The sequence below is a fragment of the Entelurus aequoreus genome, linkage group LG20 (genome assembly GCF_033978785.1).
Source record: "Entelurus aequoreus isolate RoL-2023_Sb linkage group LG20, RoL_Eaeq_v1.1, whole genome shotgun sequence".
Taxonomy (NCBI): Eukaryota; Metazoa; Chordata; class Actinopteri; order Syngnathiformes; family Syngnathidae; genus Entelurus; species Entelurus aequoreus.
Window position 1 is genome coordinate 9561020 of NC_084750.1, and position 23013 is coordinate 9584032.

Here is a 23013-nt window from a genome sequence, read left to right on the forward strand (position 1 = left end):
GTGGAAGAAGGAGAGAAAACATCACACACACGACTTAGTCCTTCTCACTGAGTAATAAATGAATATATCTCATATTAATATCATACATTTGATCATTATATATTATTTGACAGACTCTGTAGAACGGCAGCTCTGTTGCCAGAATGTTTTCATAGAATTGATAGTTTTTTTTAGGGCTGCAACTAACAACTAATTTGATAATCGATTAATCTGTCGAAATTGCCTCTGCGCATGCGGATAGCATAGATCCAACAAAACGATAACTAAATTAATCGCCAACTATTTTTATAATCGATTGTAATCGATTAGGTGTTGCAGCCCTAGTTTTTTTGACAGCATATTATTGTAACTGGAAAAATGCTTCCACTGTTTTTTTACGGCAAAATTCCGGCGACAGAGCAGTCAATTTCTTACTGTAAAATCTATGCGATGTATTACTGTCAATAGAAAAATAGTACAACTGTTTTTTTTTATGGTAAGTTTATGCTGATTGATCAGCCATTTTTTGTACTTAAAATCTATTGTCAATTTTACAGTTTAACGAATAACTTGCTTTGAAATTATAACTCAGTCAGATATTTATTTTTATTTGAACTAAATTTGTAATGTCTAATAATAGGCGTGCACAACATTTTTTTATTCTCATCCAAATCTCGATTCGTATTCATCCTGATTCTAAATCAATTCATAACTTTTACAAATCGTAAATTATAAAAACATACATATATATATATGTGATGTGTACTTTTTCATACTTTCAAAATTTTAGGACCCAATTTTTTTATTTTATATATAAATGATATTTGTGAGGTTTCGACAATTTTACAGTAGGTATTATTGGCAGACGATACAAAGTTATACTGTTCAGCAGATGACTTGAAAATCTTAGCCGATAATATTGAAGAGGAAATGGTTCAACTAAAATTGTGGTTTGATGTAAATAAATTATCTTTAAATTTGGAAAAGACTAAATGTATGGTATTCAGTAATAACAGAAAGATCGAAGTTAGTTTATCCATAAACAACGTAAAAATTGAGAAGGTGTCTGAAATCAGATTTCTTGGGGTCATCTTAGATGAAAAGTTGACATGGAAAGCTCATATATTGCATGTGAAAAATAAGTTTATTTATTTTGAACAAGGTTAAATACAGTTTCCCGTATAACACAATGAGAACGTTATATTGCTCAATTATTCTGCCTTATTTCAATTATTGTGCAGAAATATGGGGAAATACATATCCCAGCAACATAATGCCTTTATTTCTTTCACAGAAAAGAGTAATTGGTATCATTTTTACAGTAGGATACAGAGAGCACACAAATCCACTCTTCATTAGGGCAGGATTATTCAACTCAAAGACATTGTAGAATTGCATACTCTATTAGTGATGTTCAAAGCTAGAAATAAAGTTCTTCCGAAGGACTTACAAAAGTTATTTGTGTTCACGTGTGAAGATGAGAAGCACAGAAGTATGACTTTAAACATCCAAGAGTGCCAACACATTTGAAAGAAATGTGCTTGTCTGTTGCTGCTGTGAAAGCATGGAATCTCAAATAATTTGTGTTAAAAAGGGGGCAGATAAATATAAGAATATTATTCTTCCATCTGCTCCTTTCTGATCATGGAAATGTATAAGAAACAAAGAACAATGAAAGTGTCAACTGTACGTGGCTTGTATACATGCATTTTTATGAAAGGAATACAAATAAATGATGATGATGATGATGAAATAAAGGGAACCACAAATATATGCCAAGCTTTATTTTAACACAAAATCTTACCATACATTAAACATGTTTCTTAGTGCACTCAAAGACAAATGTAGAAGGTTAGAAGTAAAAGGCATCAAACACATTGGGCTGTTCTCAAAAGAACACTTTACAAGTGTATATAGTCTGCCATAATCTAGGGTTAGAATAGAAAGCTTTATTGACATTGTATTAAATGCTTCATGATTTATAGTTGCCAATTTGGATCTGTGCTTTCAGACAAATAACATAATTAGTAAATACTAAACAATAAAACTATGGCTAAAAGTACACAGATATGTAGCAGCTCAAACACATATTGTAGGAATATGTAACACATATTGTAGAAATATGTAACACATATTGTAGGAATATGTAACACAATTCAGTAATTTCACTTGCCGCTACGTGGGCGGTTTTGACAGCACTAATAAGTGGCAACAAGCCAACCAGCTACATATTTATATGTGCACAGCGGGTGAGCTAGTTAACTATATTACCTGTCCATCCTGTCGTGCTTGTTATTGAAATGTTCTGATACGTTTGAAGCAAAAATTGTAATACTCTACCTTTGGCGAGGCATGTTTTAAAACAGCTAAGCGTCATCTTTATTGATAGTCTTGAAACCCAAAAATTCCACCATCCTTGAACGCTCTCTATTAATCAGTAGAATTGCCGGGTTTTTTTTGCTATTCTTCCTGTTCACGCTGTTTATTCTTGTATGCTCTTTCGGCTCTGTGTGTGCGAGCTGACACACTCCACATCATGCACTCTGTATGTATGTCACGGCCACACCGCAGCATGCGTAAAGTATATATATATATATATATATATGTATATGTGTGTGTGTGTGTATATACATATATACTGTGTATATATATACTGTATATGTATGGGTTAGGGCTACCACCTAACCCTTATGTATGTAAGTACAGTATATGTATGTATGTATGTGTATATATATGTATGTATGTGTGTATGTATGTATGTATGTATATAAATCTATATACACACAAATTTTTTTTGTTTTGTTTTTAAAGCTGTTTTAGTCCATCTCCATAAAACCAGAAAGAGCTAGCATGTAACCTATTTTGAAAAAGTTTTATTATAATTATTATACCAAATAAAACATTGCGAAAATCGGTTTAAATCGAGAATCGATTCTGAATCCAGTGTTTCCCACACATTCATTTATATGTGGCGGGCCGCCACGAAAGAATTAAGGCCGCGACAAATAGATTTTTCGGCATTTTTTTAATTTTTAATTTTTTTTAAATTTTTTTGTCCTGTCCAGCTTCTCAGGCAAATCATATAGTTGATGTAGATGTACATATCGGCTTTTCAGATTTACTTTACAAAAGAGAAGTGTAGGATCAAGATTTTTGGAGCTCTTTGTTCAGTGGATCAGATGTTTGATGAAGCTCTGTGTCTATCTACCACCACTACTGTTTTCTGTTTATTTGTTACTGACTGTGGCAGGACACCTCTGCCTCTGTTTCACTTTATGTTGCTGGTAAATAATATGGTTGTAGTAGTAGGCTAAAGTTAAATTATTTAGTATGCACTAATTAAAGGGGCAGAGCTTTAAGAGACATTTTAGCTTTTATATTTTTATAAGATATATTTTTTGTTAGAACCACAATTAATAAATATATTTCAGTGAATAAATTATTGTTCAAATCTGTATATAAATATGTACATAAAGTGTTGTAATTATATTGTAAAATGGATGGATGGATGGACGTTTAAAACAAAACTGTTATTATTAATTAGTAAGTATACATTTTTTGAGCCTTTTTAGAGAAAATCATATCATTGTAGTAAATCATGCAAATTACTCGATGATGTCATGGTGACCACACCCCCACCGCCACAGGTATCTTGGCAGTTTATGGGAAACACTGGAATCAAATCATCACCCTAGGAATCGGATAGAATTGTTAAGTGCCCAAATATTCACACACCTATATGGTAATTTATTTGTTACATTATTAGGAAAAGTGGAACTAAAAGTTCATTATTATTACAGATTGTAATTATTTTCCAACTTAAATTCATACAAATGTAACCAACATTACATTATTAACATGAATAATACAGATTGATATGCAAGTCAAGCAGATATTTGTGGACTTATTGAGGATGTAAATATTGCGGTGAAAGTCAATGAAATGATCATGTAAAAGTCAAAAATCTGGATAAGTCTGTGTCAAAAGCTGCTGAAATGCTGCAAACACTTGCACACCTTGCACACCCATACACGGTCAACTTCACCCCCTAAAGGAGTGTGATGTGAGTGAGATCAATGTGATATGTTTACTAGTAAAATCATACTATTACATACCTGCTCATTTGCCTGTGCTAATAGTGTACTCACAGCAGTAAAACTATTCAAAAACAATTCTCATGTATTATTTATTCCAATGTTTTCAGGTCAGCTTCTCATGCCTAATCTTTTTTCCAACTTTTATACAGCAAGGGACACTAAAAATCTAAACAGGTTGTCTGTTTAGTGTTTGCACTTAGTGTGACAATCATTGGTACTTTAACTTTAACTTTAACTTTATGCTTCAATAAAACTAGTCCTTGTTTATTAGCATCACAAAAACAGGTGTAATGTATCCAGAGACATATTGAGAAAATGTGAATGTTATCCACATAATTCACATCTACCGTAATTTCCGGACTATAAGCCGCTACTTTTTCCCCTGGTTCTGGTCCCTGCGGCTTATACAAGGGTGCGGCTTATTTACGGCCTGTTCTTCTCCGACACCGACGAAGAGGATTTTGGTGGTTTTAGTACGCAGGAGGAAGACGATGACACAATGATTAAAGACTGACTTTTCATATACCGGTAGGCTGCTTATTTTGATAACGTACAGGCGAGCACTTTGTATTACTTTGCAGCGTTGTATTATTTGTACTCTGCACGAATGCTGTTCGCCATGTCAAAGATGTGAAAGTTTGATTGAATGATTGAAAGATTTATTGTTAATAAATGGGACGCTTTGCGTTCCCAAACAGTCATCTCTGTCCCGACAATCCCCTCCGTGGTAGCAGGAACCCCTATATACTACGCTAATTACACATCAAAACCCTGCGGCTTATAGTCGGGTGCGGCTTATTTATGGAGCAATCTGTATTTTCCCCTACATTTAGCTGGTGCGGCTTATAGTCAGGTGCGGCTTATAGTCCGGAAATAACGGTAAATTCTGTTTGAGGCCTGCAAGCCATAATGGCCTTCCTTCTTTTTAGACAATCACTATTTTTTCACTACTTTGTGCAGGTACAGTAGTACTGTACAGGTTTTTATCTGAATGCTCAATTTTGAAAGCCGCAAAAACACTGCAAAAGTTAACCATTTAACTTTAGCAGAGATGCTAACAGTCCTTTTTACAGATAACATATCGTTGCGCTTTCCTCTGCCATTGCTGACATTCTGGTTGTTGCTACATGACATGAAGCACACTGCACTTCTATGGCAAAGCTGAAAAATGTTTGCTAGTATTTGTTTACAATAGACACGCTTCTGGTGTATTTACTTAGTTTAACCAGTTAGTTTTCCATTGTGAAAGAGTGAATTCATTCATATCATTACAATTCATTCTGGCCCTCTGATTTTCATTTATGTCTTTGTACTTTTTGTCAGTATTGATATGAAATGGTCATCAATTATGTTCATTATGGTCTTAAAAGTCTTAAGTTTGACTGGTTGAGACCTGCAGAGACCCTGAATGATACACATAAGACTCGTTAGACTACAAAAGAGGACACTGCAAACTACAACACTACTGTTTATATGTGGTTTAATAGTAATGTCAATCATTTTAAAACAAATTCTACAAAAAAATACTAAATGTCACTTATATGTGTTTGTTAGGTAACACGCTGCTTCCTGGTTCATGGAGGATTGATGACTTTGCACATTTGATTACAGGACAGACAGGTCAAAATATAAATTTATGATGCATTGATCAAAAAAGAGGATACAATACTGCAATATTAGTAAAAACTGTCATCTGTTTGTTAGCTAGCAGGCTACTTCCTTTGACTGGAGGGTGATAGGAACATTCCGTTTTGACTTAAAATGTTGATATTTGAGTGTTGTTTTACTACCTGATTGGTGCACACATGCACAAAGAATACAACACTTTCTTTCTAGAAATATTTTACGACGTAGCTTCTGTGACGTCACATGCTGTGATATTTCAATGTTTTTTCAAAGTTTTTATATAAAAAGAATAGCTGACCTAGTATTAAAATGAGTTAGAATAAAAAAAAATGAACAAGGGGTAGATTTAAAAAACATAATTACCGTATTTTTCGGAGTATAAGTCGCTCCGGAGTATAAGTGGCACCGGACGAAAATGCATAATAAAGAAGGAAAAAAACATATTTAAGTCGCATTTTTTGGGGAAATGTATTTGATAAAAGCCAACACCAAGAATAGACATTTGAAAGGCAATTTAAAATAAATAAAGAATAGTGAAGTGAAGTGAGTTATATTTATATAGCGCTTTTTCTCTAGTGACTCAAAGCGCTTTACATAGTGAAAGCCAATATCTAAGTTACATTTAAACCAGTGTGGGTGGCACTGGGAGCAGGTGGGTAAAGTGTCTTGCCCAAGGACACAACGGCAGTGACTAGGATGGCAGAAGCGGGGATCGAACCTGCAACCCTCAAGTTGCTGGCACGGTAGAGATGCGCGGTCTGCGGACACACCCGCGGAGTCCGCGGGTAATCCGCGGGTCGGGCGGATGAATGACGAAAAAAATAGATTTTAAATATATTCGGGCGGGTGGCGGTTGAACCAATTGGGAAATATATATACATAGTTAAATGTATAGAGAGAATCCTTCCTATGCATCCCAGCAACAAGTGCCGCAAGTGAGCGCTCCTTCAGCGCAGCAGGGCGCATTTTAGAGGCCAGGCGCTCTCACCTGAATCCTGGCACTGTAGATGCCATTTTACTCCTGCATAGTGCTAAAAAAAAAAAGTAAGTAGACACACGGTTGGATATGTTCAACAAATTAGTCTACGTTACCTAGGCTATACCAAATAAGCCCATGTCTAACCTATATTGAGTTGGGTCAGCTGAATAATTTTGATGGTTACGTGTTGTTTGGGCGCACTACAATGCAAAGGAATTAAGGCAATTGCGTTGTTTATTGTGTTTTTTTTTCTATTGGAGATATACTACTGTGTGTTCATTATTTGGCCTCGCTTTCAAGTGAAGCGCATCTCCGATTGGCTACAATGTAAGGCTATTTAGCCTGCTTTGTTTGTCGCGACCGTCCATTTTCATTATAATTCTATTATTATTATTTATTTAATCTATTTTTGTTTAAATAGGGATGACATACATATATTCTTTAACCTCACTAATGCCTTGCATCGTCTATATTAGATATATAACAACGGGCCGGTGGCGGGTGGGTGGGGTTTTGATAAAATGTTGGTTCGGGTGGATGGCGGGTGGATGACGACTTTTGTGATGCGGTTGCGGATTAAATAATTGCCTATCCGCGCATCTCTATGGCACGGCCACTCTACCAACCGAGCTGTACCGCCCCCAACAACAGGCTGAATAAGTGTATGAGGCATAAATAACCAACTGGTATGTTAACGTAATATTATGGTTAGATATGTCCGATAATATCGGTCTGCCGATATTATCGGACGATAAATGCGTTAAAATGTACTATCGGAAATTATCGGTATCGGTTTTTTTATCATCAGTATCGTTTTTTTTTTTTGTTTGTTTTTTTTTAATTAAATCCACATAAAAAACACAAGATACACTTACAATTAGTGCACCAACCCAAAAAACCTCCCTCCCCCATTTACACTCATTCACACAAAAGGGTTGTTTCTTTCTGTTATTAATATTCTGCTTCCTACATTATATATCAATATATATATCAATACAGTCTGCAAGGGATACAGTCCGTAAGCACACATGATTGTGCGTGCTGCTGCTCCACTAATAATACTTCCTGGTTCATGGAGGATGACAAATGACAGGTTTTAGACCGTATTATTGTTGTCAGTATATTTGTTAGCTAGCAGACTACTTCCTGGTTCATGAAGGATGACAAATGACAGGTTTTAGACCGTACCATTGTTGTCAGTATATTTGTTAGCTAGCAGACTACTTCCTGGTTCATGGAGGATGACAAATGACAGGTTTTAGACCGTACCATTGTTGTCAGTATATTTGTTAGCTAGCAGACTACTTCCTGGTTCACGGAGGATGACAAATGACAGGTTTTAGACCGTACCATTGTTGTCAGTATATTTGTTAGCTAGCAGACTACTTCCTGGTTCACGGAGGATGGCAAATGACAGGTTTTAGACCGTACCATTGTTGTCAGTATATTTGTTAGCTAGCAGACTACTTCCTGGTTCATGGAGGATGACAAATGACAGGTTTTAGACCGTACCATTGTTGTCAGTATATTTGTTAGCTAGCAGACTACTTCCTGGTTCATGGAGGATGACAAATGACAGGTTTTAGACCGTACCATTGTTGTCAGTATATTTGTTAGCTAGCAGACTACTTCCTGGTTCACGGAGGATGACAAATGACAGGTTTTAGACCGTACCATTGTTGTCAGTATATTTGTTAGCTAGCAGACTACTTCCTGGTTCACGGAGGATGACAAATGACAGGTTTTAGACCGTACCATTGTTGTCAGTATATTTGTTAGCTAGCAGACTACTTCCTGGTTCACGGAAGGATGGCAAATGACAGGTTTTAGACCGTACCATTGTTGTCAGTATATTTGTTAGCTAGCAGACTACTTCCTGGTTCATGGAGGATGACAAATGACAGGTTTTAGACCGTACCATTGTTGTCAGTATATTTGTTAGCTAGCAGACTACTTCCTGGTTCATGGAGGATGACAAATGACAGGTTTTAGACCGTACCATTGTTGTCAGTATATTTGTTAGCTAGCAGACTACTTCCTGGTTCATGGAGGATGACAAATGACAGGTTTTAGACCGTACCATTGTTGTCAGTATATTTGTTAGCTAGCAGACTACTTCCTGGTTCATGGAGGATGACAAATGACAGGTTTTAGACCGTACCATTGTTGTCAGTATATTTGTTAGCTAGCAGACTACTTCCTGGTTCATGAAGGATGACAAATGACAGGTTTTAGACCGTACCATTGTTGTCAGTATATTTGTTAGCTAGCAGACTACTGTACTTCATGGTTTGTGGAGTGTGGATCATCTAGCATACAATTTTGATTCAGAGACAGGCCAAAATGTTTGTTAAATGGTTAGAAAAAGAGGATAAAATATGGCAATAGTGGTAAAAAAAAACTGTCATGTTGGTATTTGTCCATCTGTTTGTTAGCTAGCAGGCTACTTCCTGGTTCAAAGATGGGACTCAAGCATGTGGAGCAAGAAGACTTTCTGTCCCTGCGGAAGAGACAGGATTCTTTATAAAAGGTTATGTCTCATGCATCTGAGAAATGGCTGCACTGGAGGTTATTTCTCTGTGTAAACTCCCTTGCAGATGCACGTTAGCTTCCTGAGCGAGCGGGACGTCAAATAGGTGACTGATGGCTCGGTCAGCAGCAAGGGCAGACGTCGGCCTCCAACGTTACGCCTTTAAAAGACGTCTTCAGAGGTCCCTCAGGGTCTCGCTGACTCCTTTTTTCCTACATCAACCCATCTCAAAGGTACAAGCCCGCTATCACGGCTCCATACTGCACCTTTTTAAATAGCATTTGCATACATGCGGGCTGTTTTTAGGAATAATAATCATCTGACATTATTATCACGTCATTTGGCCATGAAAAGTGTGCAAATTCATATTCCAAAGACTTATGAATTATGGCAATAAATGGACTTCACAACTGAGGTTTGTAATAAATACATCAGATAATGCATTGGGTAGCTTTAATGATGTTCTGAATAATATGTTAAATAGTGTCACAGGTGTCTTGAAAGTGATATTTATTTTATTGATTAAAAAAACATGGTTAAAGAAATCAAATGCTTTCAATGCGTTGAGGAAATATAATAAGAAAAAAATATGAAGAAAAAATAGGCGTCGTTGGGTATCTTGAGAAGCACTGCAGGTGAAACTCAAAAAAGTAGAAGATTGTGCAACAGTTTGTTTACAGCAGCAATTAGATTCACAAGGTGAAACTAGTAAATGACACTCGGTATTTCAAGCCTTCTTTTGATATCATTTTGATGTGGTTTACAGCTTTTGAAAACTATAAATTGAGCATTTCAGAAAATTTGTTTTTTTTCAAAAACTGTAAGCCATGATCATCAAAATGATAACAAAAGCTTGACATATTTCAATTTGTATGTAATGATATCACATACTTGTTTCACATTGGGAGGTAAACTGCTGAAATGAATGAAGTTTTTTACCATATTCACCTGTATTTAGGTCAAATCACATTATTTTTGTAATGGAAAAGAGTATGACCTAAATAAAGAGCAAATAAGTATATATTTCACAAAATTGTATGTATTGCTTAGTTGTTTTTTTAATGAAATAAAATGATCAAGCCTTTTGATATATTTGATTTAAAATATTCTCATTTCCAAAACAGACAATATTGCTAAAATTCTTATTGTAATAGTTTGTGGTGATTTCCATTTCAATGAGTGGCAGAAATGTGTTGAATTTTCAGCCTAAAAAAATGAAAGGACAGTTATTTTAGAGCATATACGATATTAGCATTTCTATACCAAGGAAGTTTGGTGTTTAGCAGGCAAGTAACCTCTTCAAAGCCAGCGTCCTCTACAGCACTGTTTCTTAACCATAGGGCTGAGGCACATTGTTGGACCGTGAGCGCCCTCTACAGGCCCGTCTAAAAATGTGTTTCTCAGCTGCGATTCGTATGTGTTCAGTTGTAATACACTTTTCCACCACGTGTGGCAGTGATGACAATATCAAACAAACAGAAGAAGTCAGAGAAGTTTCTTAAGCACAAAAACTTTGACTAAAGTAGTGAAGCTGTATTTTAATTTGTACTTCAATTTTCATGGATTGTTTAGTCAGAAAGCATGTTTGGTATTGTTTATTTATTTTAACACAACATAGTTGTGTGTAAATGTATTTTAATCAGTTATTTATGAGTCCCTTCTTATGCAGTATATTTGATTGGTACATCCATCCATCCATTTTCTACCACTTGTCCCTCTCGCGGTCACGGTGGTGGCTGGAGCCTATCTCAGCTGCATGCAAACATAAGGCGGGGATAAGTCCCAGGGATTAGTACTTATTCTTCTAATCAGCACAACCACAGTTTGTTTGTTCAATTAACAATGTTTTATTAAAACATGCTTTTGTATCATTTGACAAAGTTGTAAACTGTAAGTAGGTTAGATATAATTATTGAATAGGATTAAAATCAAGAGTAAGATGACTAATTTAGCATTAATATTTGAGTGGCCCCGAGGTGAAAAAGTTTGCCAACCTCTGCTCTCCAGTGGATATTTGTCTGTGGGCCACTTCTTTGGCCTGTTGTGCAAGCCCACAAATGTCCACTGTAGATGACGCCGGTTCTCAGGAGCATATAGAGGTCCAAATGTCAATCCAAGACAGTTTAGAGGAGATCTCTTTAGTATTTTTAGAACAAAAGACACAATCTTAACATTACCTTCAAATACTGACTAACTTAATGTAACTGATTGGCAGCCGCTAGTAAATGCATGACTTTTGCAGAGTCACCAGGCTTGACCTTTAATAAGGTTGCATCCACATTTATGTAGATGCCTGAGCCCTTCACCTGTCAGGCTAAACTCTAATAGCTTGCATCTTGTTGTGTAACTACTTCAAACATCTAATCAATATCATGCCATTCTCTATTACTCTCCTTTCACTCTACAAGTGCACCCGTCTACTACATTGCACCTTTAATTGATGACACGTAAAGAAAGACTGGACTTCATGTTAGTCTCTCCAGGAATTAGCAATGTCAAGGTCAATTCAACTACCGTCATTTCTGGACGGTCGCGCGCACCGGGAATAAAGCCTACAGACATCACACATGGGACAGTTTAGTAAGTAAAAATGGTTTTAGTTATGCTGTAAAACCTACAAATGTGACTTAGATTTATGAATGAAGAATCCACACGAGTGGAAGTGCTATGGAATGCTAGAAGACCGAATGGCAACTGTACTTCCGCTAGGTTTTAAAAAAAAAAGTCTAAACAGAAGGTCAATGCAGCACTGCAGTGAGTGAACTCGTCCAAAAGGCGGCGCCATAGCACAAACAATAACACAACTATTTAGTGTGTTTGCTTTTTTAAAAACTATTTTAAAGTCAGAGGATTAAAGTTTAAAGATTAAAGTACCAATGATTGTCACACACACACTAGATGTGGTGAAATTTGTCCTCTGCATTTGACCCATCCCCTTGGGGAGCAGTGGGCAGCAGCGGCGCCGCGCCCGGGAATCATTTTGGTGATTTAACCCCCAACTCCAACCCTTGATGCTGAGTGCCAAGCAGGGAGGTAATGGGTCCCATTTTTATAGTCTTTGGTATGACTCGGCTGGGATTTGAACTCCAACCTACCCATCTCAGGGCGGATGTCGTTGTGCATCCCTTTGAGACACTCGTGATTTAGGGCTATATAAGTAAACTTTGATTGATTGAAAGTCGTCTGTCAGCGAATAAAAATCAATGAATTACCGTATTTTCCGCACTATAAGGCGCACCTAAAAACCTCCAATTTTCTCAAGAGCTGACAGTGCGCCTTATAATTCTGTGCGCCTTATATATGGACCAATATTGAGCCACAACAGGTCTCGCAACTACGGGATGCATAACGTAACCCCGCCTCTACTGTAGCGTCTATTCTATGCGCCTTCTAATGCGGTGCGCCTTATATATGAACAACGTTTTAAAATAGGCCATTCATTGAAGGTGCGCCTTATACCATACTTGCCAACCCTCCCGTTTTTAGCGGGAGACTCCCGGTATTCAGCGCCTCTCCCGATAACCTCCCGGCAGAAATTTTCTCCCGACAAACTCCCGGTATTCAGCCGGAGCTGGAGGCCACTCCCCCTCCAGCTCAATGCGGACCTGAGTGGGGACAGCCTGTTCTCACGTCCGCTTTCCCACAATATAAACAGCTTGCTTGCCCAATGACGTCATAACTGTAGAATGATCGAGGGCGAGTTCTTGGTTTCTTATGTGGGTTTATTGTTAGGCAGTTTCATAAACGTCCTCCCAGCGCGGTAACAACACACCACAACAGCAGTCACGTTTAGTCTACCGTAAAGCAGTTCATCTGCCGTAAACAGCAACGTTGTGACACTCTTAAACAGGACAATACTGCCATCTACTGGATAGCCTCCAGAACACTGAAATTCAAGTATTTATTTTATTTATATGTATAATAAAATAAATATATATATATAGCTAGAATTCACTGAAAGTCAAGTATTTCATACATATATATATATATATATATATATATATATATATATATATATATATATATATATATATATATATATATATATTTATATATATATATTTATATATATTTATATATATATATTTATATATATATATGAAATACTTGAGTTGGTAAATTCCAGCTTAAATATATTCCCATCTTAACCACGCCCCCGACCACGCTCCCACCCCCCACCTCCCGGTATCAGAGGTCTCAAGGTTGGCAAGTATGCCTTATACTCCGGTGCGCCTTATAGTGCGGAAAATACGGTAGCTGCACCGTTTTATAAGCAGCAGGATTCAAAGCCTAAGAAAAAAGTAGCAACTTATAGTCCAGGATTTTCGGTACCGACCTCGAAATATGTACAGCCTCATAACTTTGTCCAACGCCTGCAACTTCCCTGCATATTTTACACAATCTGCGTCATTTTTGCCAATAGACTTTGTCTCAAACAGGTTTGTTCCTTGTGTAGGCAGAGCAAGCAGGAACAACGTGTAACAGCTCATCAACAAGTGATGTGCCATACCACAGATTTTATTTACCTTCAGATACCGAGTAAAATTCAGGCTGGTATCGGCAAAACCGACTTGATACTTGGTACAAATATACCTCATGTGTGAGGTCAAAAGTAGTGTATTTCAAGTGTTGCTGCTCTTGGGGAATCATCTTTAAAGGATATAAAATCAGAAAGTGAAACAAATGATGGCCTTTTTCTGCACTGAATGTTATTTAGATCTAATTCTCTATGTAGTCTCTCAAATTAGACATACACTTGCTATTTTATAATACCGAGTGATCATTTTAATTGCCAATCATTTTCTTAAACAAATAGACTGAATAAGTGAACACAGCACAATGTGCATGACGTACTTACCCCGACGGAAGAAAAAGTACTTCCCACTTCCCACCAGTCTCATTTTATTTAGACAAGATCACAATGATTTAGAAACTTTACATCGTGTTCCTGTTATTAATGTTCATGATCTCAATTAACTTAAGTATCAATATTTTGATGTGAGATTTAATATTAAAGCATAAAGATCTGGATCTGCTATTTATTGCTCCAATTTCACAATGGTTGTCCTCTCACGTAGCTCAGGGGCCGTACTTATCAAGCTTCTTAGAATGACTCCTAAGAAGTCTGCTAAGAGTTGACTTAAGAGTAAATAAATTCTTGGCTGAAAGCTGCACTTCAAAGTTAGTTATCAAGCGTCTTACTCACACTTTCAGCGAAGTGTTGGACTGAATCTTAAGTGTCACACTCAGAGCTGAATTACGACATTACTATGTGCCCTAAACGCAATTTTAGGTGACGTCATTTCTGTGTCCATAGAAATGACCAATCACGGAAGGGAATCCGTTGTCTAAGAATAAAGAAATATCTTGGAAATATTTAAGTGGACAATGGGAGTGTATATTTTGACAATAAACTACAAAATAATACAAAACAAACTAGTCCCCGCCGGCACTCACACTACCGCTCCCTCTCTTCTCTCGCCCACACACTCACTGACGTCACTCACCTCACGGCCACACACATACGCTACTCTCATAACATTTTCTTTCCAATTCATTAATTAGGCAACTAATTTGAAACTGGTGTGGGTGGCTCTATATATACTAGCCCACTGCAGCCACATGCAGAAATCAACAAGGAATCAAAAAGTATTAAATCTGTGACAAAAATAATACCCGCTCTGTCTAAACGATACCGTTTGATCAGCTGCTCGTCATCAAACAAATCCAGGACATCGTTCTGCTCCCTGAACGTTGGCGCACGTCTCTCTCGCCTCAGTGCCATCCCCTGCTGGCAACTCCTAACCACCTCTGAAGGTCTCTTAAATATGGTGGAGAGTAGGAGTGATTCTTAGACTTAAGAACGTTGATAAAAAACTTTTATTCTTAAGTTTGAGAGTAGGACTAAATTTCGCAAATTCTCAGGACTTAAGTGTAAAATGGCACTCTAAGAAGCTTGATAAGTACGGCCCCAGAGCTACTTCCTGTTCCTGTCGAGAGCGGATAATGGATAATGTACTACATAAACATTTAGCTGTATTTATAACTAGTTATCACTTTGCTAAGTTATAATGAATTAAAACAGTGCAGTCATTTGACAATTAGTATGTGCTTTTATCTGCCATATGGTGTTTATATTTCAGTTTGTGTGCTATAAAACAAGTAAAACATCAATACAGTATTTGTTTTCCATCTTTTGTTTAAATCCTGTGCTTTTTGAGGTCAAGGTTAAAGAACAAAGAAGACTTAAAACATTCGATACATTTATACAATCACACGTTGATTCAATGGTGTGCATCTTTGGGCAGATGACAATTGGATCTGATTCAATTTAGAATTTAATCTCCATTCAACTTGATTTTCCATTCAAACCGGTTCTCGCAATATATTTGGTATGACTATAATGAAACTTTTTCATTACAGATTATAAAAGTTATTTTTAGATGCATGGAGATGGCCTAAAAACTCAATTTTTTTATTTTTTTAAAAATACATTTAAGAAAATTATTAATTTATTTAGAATCGGAATGAATAAGAATCGCGATTTGGATGTGAATCGATTTTCTTTGTGCACCCTAAAAAAAATCAACATCAAAACATTGCAACTTTTGCCGCAGATTTCTGAAAAAGCTGCCGCCAACTCAGGCGTCTTTAAGTTGCAACAATGTAGAAAAAAAGTACAAATAAATATTGGGTCATAATACAGCCAAGTGATGAGGTTATTTACCTGGTCAGAGCAGAAGAGAGGGCGGCCATGTTTCACTGTGATGCTGGAGTAAAAAGTCAAATGTACAATCCCCTCCCTTTACCTGTGCATGTTGAGGAGTGAGGGCGAGGAGCATGTTCAAGCATTTTCTAAGGCCAAATAAAAGTTTGCTTAATGGCCTCTCATTGGACGAGAGTTTTTGTGGAGGTGGTGTCAGCATTTTATTAGCCACACTTCAAAAGCTGCTGGAGCCGCAGGGGCCCATGTGTGTAAAGCAGGGCTTCTCTCGGGTGCCCCCTAATGACATGTGCGCCTTGTGTGTAATTCTTGTAATAACCAGCCCCATAAGGCCGCTCGGTGCATCAGATTGTCTGAAGAATGCTTGATGTTGACACATGCCTTGCAGAGAACATCAGCTGAATTACAGGATAGCGCCAACCCAAAAAAAAGACCAGCAGGAGTTGCAGTCGCTATAAAATGTCTAAGCGAATGCCATTTTGCCCTTTAAAAGCGTATTTCGGGTTGCAACACCTGCTTCACAGGAAAAGGCTGTTCTGATTTTTTTTTCTTTAAACTGTCCGGGCGAATAATGAGCACCTCTGACGGATGCCAGGGCACAGAACGTAGTTTTGTAGTTGTACGCTACTACGACCGCAACAATAACACAAGTTTGCACATTTTTAAATGGTGTTCTAGATGAGCACCAAACACCTCAAATCTCCCGTGCTTGTGAGAGGAAAAGGTCGCTTTTGAAGTTCCAAGTTTTATGACGTCATTCATTTTTATGGACTTGAACTGACTTTGACACACCCCTAGCTAGGCCCGCAAGTTGGTGAATAAGAAGGCTTTGCTACACATCATCATTTGTAATCAGTCAGCGGCAGATGTTGGAGCCGTACGTTTGATCATTTTCTTTTTATTTGGCAAATAAGATAACCTAGCACAGGGGTCACCAACGCGGTGCCCGCGGGCACCAGGTAGCCCGTAAGGACCAGGGGCCGTACTTATCAAGCTTCTTAGAGTGCCATTTTACACTTAAGTCCTGAGAATTTGCGAAATTTAGTCCTACTCTCAAACTTAAGAATAAAAGCTTTTTATCAACGTTCTTAAGTCTAAGAATCACTCCTACTCTCCACCATATTTAAGAGACCTTCAGAGGTGTCTTAAGTGGTTAGGAGTTGCCAGCAGGGGATGGCACTGAGGCGAGAGAGACGTGCGCGAACGTTCAGGGAACGGAACAATGTTTTGTTTTTTTGATGACGAGCAGCTGATCAAACGGTATCGTTTGGACAGAGCGGATATTATTTTTGTCACAGATTTAATACTTTTCGATTCCTTGTTGATTTCTGCATGTGTCTGCAGTGGGCTAGTATACATAGAGCCACCCACACCAGTTTCAAATTAGTTGCCTAATTAATGAATTGGAAAGAAAATGTTATGACAGTAGCGTATGTGTGTGGCCGTGAGGTGAGTGACGTCAGTGAGTGTGTGGGCGAGAGAAGAGAGGGAGCGGTAGCGTGAGTGCCGGCGGGGACTAGTTTGTTTTGTATTATTTTGTAGTTTATTGTCAAAATATACACTCCCATTGTCCACTTAAATATTTCCAAGATATTTCTTTTTTCTTAGACAACGGATTCCCTTCCATGATTGGTCATTTCTATGGACACAGAAATGACGTCACCTAAAATTGCGTTTACGGCACATAGTAATGTCGTAATTCAGCTCTGAGTGTGACACTTAAGATTCAGTCCTACACTTCGCTGAAAGTGTGAGTAAGACGCTTGATAACTAACTTTTAAGTGCAGCTTTCAGCCAAGAATTTATTTACTCTTAAGTCAACTCTTAGCAGACCACTTAGGAGTAATTCTAAGAAGCTTGATAAGTACGGCCCCAGATGAGTAGCCCGCTGGCCTGTTCTAAAAAAAGCTCAAATAGCAGCACTTACCAGTGAGCTGCCTCTATTTTTTAAATTTTATTTATTTACTAGCAAGCTGGTCTCGCTTTGCCCGACATTTTTAATTCTAAGAGAGACAAAACTCAAATAGAATTTGAAAATCCAAGAAAATATTTTAAAGACTTGGTCTTCACTTGTTTAAATAAATTCATTAATTTTTTTACTTTGCTTCTTATAACTTTCAGAAAGACAATTTTAGAGAAAAAATACAACCTTAAAAATGATTTTAGGATTTTTAAACACATATACCTTTTTACCTTTTAAATTCCTTCCTCTTCTTTCCTGACAAGTTAAATCAATGTTCAAGTAAATTAATTTTTTTATTGTAAAGAATAATCAATAAATTTTAATTTAATTCTTCATTTTAGCTTCTGTTTTTTCGACGAAGAATATTTGTGAAATATTTTTTCAAACTTATGATTAAAATTCAAAAAAAATTATTCTGGCAAATCTAGAAAATCTGTAGAATCACATTTAAATCTTATTTCAAAGTATTTTGAATTTCTTTTAAAATTTTTGTTTTGTAAAATCTAGAAGAAATAATGATTTGTCTTTGTTAGAAATATAGCTTGGTCCAATTTGTTATATATTCTAACAAAGTGTAGATTGGATTTTAACCTATTTAAAACATGTCATCAAAATCCTAAAATGAATCTTAATCAGGAAAAATTACTAAAGATGTTCCATAAATTATTTTTTTAATTTTTTCAAAAAGATTCGAATTAGCTAGTTTTTCTCTTCTTTTTTTCGGTTGAATTTTGAATTTTAAAGAGTCGAAATTGAAGATAAACGGTTTCAAAATTTAATTGTCTTTTTTTTGTGTGTTTTCTCCTCTTTTAAACCGTTCAATTAAGTGAAAATATCATTAATTATTAATAATAACATAGAGTTAAAGGTAAATTGAGCAAATTGGCTATTTCTGGCAATTTATTTAAGTGTGTATCAAACTGGTAGCCCTTCGCATTAATCACTACCCAAGAAGTAGCTCTTGCTTTCAAAAAGGTTGGTGACCCCTGACCCAGCATGATGTTGCTGTTCAAATGTGACTGTTAGCATTGTATGCTAATGTTGCTAACACTTGTTGAATGGGATATATGTGCAGATTTACAGTGTATATTAGGGCTGGAATAGTTCACAAAATCCACATTTGGGATTATATGAGGGTTGCCAGTTTGGTTTGGTGTACATTGTTCTTTTATCACCCCAGAATACCATATGTCCAAATAATCCACCTTTACTGTTTATTCTTACAGAAATGAAATAAAACGTAGTCACTGCATGTACAAACCCCGTTTCCATATGAGTTGGGAAATGGTGTTAGATGTAAATATAAACGGAATACAATGATTTGCAAATCCTTTTCAAGCCATATTCAGTTGAATATGCTACAAAGACAACATATTTCATGTTCAAACTCATAAACTTTAGGTTTTTTTTGCAAATAATAATGAACTTAGAATGTCATGGCTGCAACACGTGCCAAAGTAGTTGGGAAAGGGCATGTTCACCACTGTGTTACATGGCCTTTCCTTTGAACAACACTCCGTTTTGGTTTGGGAAGTGAGGAGACACATTTTTGAAGTGGAATTCTTTCCCATTCTTGCTTGATGTACAGCTTAAGTTGTTCAACAGTCCGGGGGTCTCCCTTCTGCTATTTTAGGTGCCACACATTTTCAATGTCTGGACTACAGGCAGGCCAGTCTAGTACCCGCACTCTTTTACTATGAAGCCACGTTGATGTAACACCTGGCTTGGCATTGTCTTGCTGAAATAAGCAGGGGCGTCCATGGTAACGTTGCTTGGATGGCAACATATGTTGCTCCAAAAGCTGTATGTACCTTTCAGCATTAATGGTGCCTTCACAGATGTGTAAGTTACCCATGTCTTGGCCACTAATACACCCCCATACCATCACACATGCTGCCTTTTACACTTTGCGCCTAGAACAATCCGGATGGTTCTTTTCCTCTTTGGTCCGGAGGACACGACGTCCGCAGTTTCCAAAAACAATTTGAAATGTGGACTCGTCAGACCACAGAACACTTTTCCACTTTGTATCAGTCCATCTTAGATGAGCTCGGCATTTCTGGGTGTTGTTGATAAACGGTTTTCGCCTTGCATAGGAGAGTTTTAACTTGCACTTACAGATGTAGCGACCAACTGTAGTTACTGACAGTGGGTTTCTGAAGTGTTCCATGTGGTGATATCCTTTACACACTGATGTCACTTGTTGATGCAGTACAGCCTGAGGGATGGAAGGTCACAGGCTTAGCTGCTTACCTGCAGTGATTTCTCCACATTCTCTCAACCCTTTGATGATATTACGGAGCGTAGATGGTGAAATCCCTCAATTCCTTGCAATAGCTGCTTGAGAAAGGTTGTTCTTAAACTGTTCAACAATTTGCTCAGGCATTTGTTGACAAAGTGGTGACCCTCGCCCCATCCTTGTTTGTGAATGACTGAGCATTTCATGGAATCTACTTTTATACCCAATCATGGCACCCACCTGTTCCCAATTAGCCTGTTCACCTGTGGGATGTTCCAAATAAGTGTTTGATGAGCATTCCTCAACTTTATCAGTATTTATTGCCACCTTTCCCAACTTCTTTGTCACGTGTTGCTGCCATCAAATTATAAAGTTCATGATTAATTGCACAAAAAAAAACGTTTATGAGTTTGAACATGAAATATGTTGTCTTTGTAGCATATTCAACTGAATATGGCTTGAAAAGGATTTGCAAATCATTGTATTCCGTTTATATTTACATCTAACACCATTTCCCAACTCATATGGAAACGGGGTTTGTAGATGTCACACGTCAGCAGCCAAGAAGACCTTTTGTAACATGCAAAAAGGTTTTATTGTAAAGTGTATACCAAATAATATATTCTGAGAATCGCATCGTACCGAAAATCGTGTTGAGAAAAATTAGTAAAATAAAAATCTCTTGGCACGAACAGAAGAAGTCATTTGGGAAGTGTTTGGCTCTTTGGAATAAGAGATGAGTTCTGTTCTTTTTTCTCCCTCCCACTTGTTTGAGGTCTGAGTTGAGTCCCGGGGGCAGACGCCCAAGAAGGGTGCAGGGCGGCTAAAGTGCTGACGCCGCTCCATTAAGGTGAGTGAAAAGTGTGTGAGTTGTGGTGAGAGCACTTGAGGGTTGGAGGTGCACACGTCCTCACTAAAACTTCTTTCTCCTCCCGGTTTACTCACGTTAAGGCAATTTTCCTGTTTGATAACAGATTCCCTTTTGATTGGCCAATTCCGTGAATCAGTCCGTCGTTCCATTAATGTGGAAATCAAAGAGCCTTCTGCTCCAAACTGATTATTACAGCCATGGGATTTTTCCGTCTAAAGTCGGAATTCCGTCTTTTTTAATCTCGGGAAAAAAAAAAAATAATCTCCCGTTTTTCCTTTTTTTTTCCGACCCTAAATCAAGATTCGAGACGTAGTTTATATTACGCCGTAGTTGATTGGTCGATATGTTCCTTGTGACCAATCAGGACATCTGTTATGAATGATGACGTTAATAACGTCATCATTCATAATGGTTATTAGCGCCATTTTCCATATGTAAACGATGTCGGTTCTCGAGAGAAAGGACGCTTTACGAGTAAAAGAAATTGATAAACATGTCAAAAATAAGTTTGGATGGGACTGGATGGAAAGGGAAATCACTGATACTGTTGGGAAGAAGAAAGTTACGACTTTGTTCGGTGATTTTATTCGGAAAATCGATCGTCCCGGAAAGGTTTTGTGCACGCGGTGTCATGATAATATTGACTATGGATCACGAGGTTTCAAGGCTTTGGAAGTACATGCGAAACGCCAAAAACATATGAAACAACTTGAAGCAAGGAAAACAAACTTTTCACTAGCTGCTACTTTTGGATGTCAACCGAAAGTGAGCAAACCTTACGGACTTCATCTTTTGTTTAAACTGCCGTAGACATGGAGAGGAAAGATCCACCCACAACCCACTTCAGTTGCAGACAGAGTTGTTAATAATGAGGTAAGCTAAAAGATATTTGCTTGCGAAATACGCATGTTTGTTTTAAATATTAACCAATTATTGCTTTGCGAAATATAAATGGGTTTTTCTAAAAAATAAAAAGCCACGTGAAAATATATTATGAAATTACAGAAATTCAAAGAGTCGCATTATTGATTCCAGTTAACAATTTATTTGAAATAAATTTGCATATAATACTATTTTGTAATATTAAGTTCTTATGTAGTCTGTTGAAACTATTGTCAGTGGTGTAACAATCTTGGAGGTAAATATTTTCACACTTGTTTCATGCAATATGTCAGTGTCCTCACATTATTATTATTTCCTATTTTCAAATATGAGTAAACAATACTAAACTTGTTTAATTATTTTCATAAATGTATATCCTATTTTGGCGAAAAGAATGAAATGTTTACATTACATTACATGAACTGAAGTAATGTGGTAATATTGTAAATAAACTGTAGATAATAACACTGATCAATGTGACACCTGTGGATGTGAAATGAACACAAGATGTAAATATTAGTGACTAAATACTGTTGGGACTGAACCATATACAGTGATTCATTAGGATCATTGGGTTATGTATGTTCTATTAATGATGTTTTCATGTCTTTAAACACTCAAATATTTTCTTCAAATGGTGCTGTCTTTGTTAATTTTAGCATGTTAAATTGGTGAAAAACCAGGAGCTTCGGGGGGCGTTGCCCCCCCACCAGGACCTGGCTGGGGGCCTTCGTCCCCCCACCTAGACCTGGCTGTGGGCCTTCGTCCCCGGAAATTTTTCCAGTCTTTTTCATTGTGGTCAAATCACATGCCTGTTATTAACACACACAAAGAAAAAACAGGATCCAAACAACACACACTCTGCACAGGTCAGGTCAGACTTTTTTATAAACTGTTCCATCCTTCGTGTATTTGTAGAAAGTGGATTACATGCACAATATGTTAAAGATGGGCGTGGACTAACACAGCTCATTAGCATTAAAGCTACAGTCACCCAAGACAATGTTACTAAAAGTACTTTGAGACTGTCTAAATTCCAGGGGCCGTACTTATCAAGCTTCTTAGAATGACTCCTAAGAAGTCTGCTAAGAGTTGACTTAAGAGTAAATAAATTCTTGGCTGA

General features: G+C 37.2%; 2 protein-coding genes across 4 annotated transcripts in view; one reads left to right on the plus strand and one right to left on the minus strand.

The window, feature by feature from the left end:
• The window catches only part of LOC133636390 (collagen alpha-1(IX) chain-like), a 71707-nt gene that overhangs the window by 44793 nt on the left and 3901 nt on the right, over window positions 1–23013 (minus strand). The gene's annotated exons all lie outside the window — the stretch shown is intronic.
• LOC133635906 (protein FAM135B-like) overlaps window positions 1–23013 on the plus strand; it is a 185947-nt gene that overhangs the window by 13259 nt on the left and 149675 nt on the right. For 2 of the 3 annotated variants that reach the window (XM_062029353.1, XM_062029354.1), the window contains exons 3-5: window positions 9117–9211; window positions 9279–9444; window positions 20913–20987. The gene's annotated coding sequence lies outside the window, so the exon portion shown is untranslated. The remainder of the gene's footprint in view (window positions 1–9116; window positions 9212–9278; window positions 9445–20912; window positions 20988–23013) is intronic. The other variant, XM_062029355.1, reaches the window with a different exon arrangement.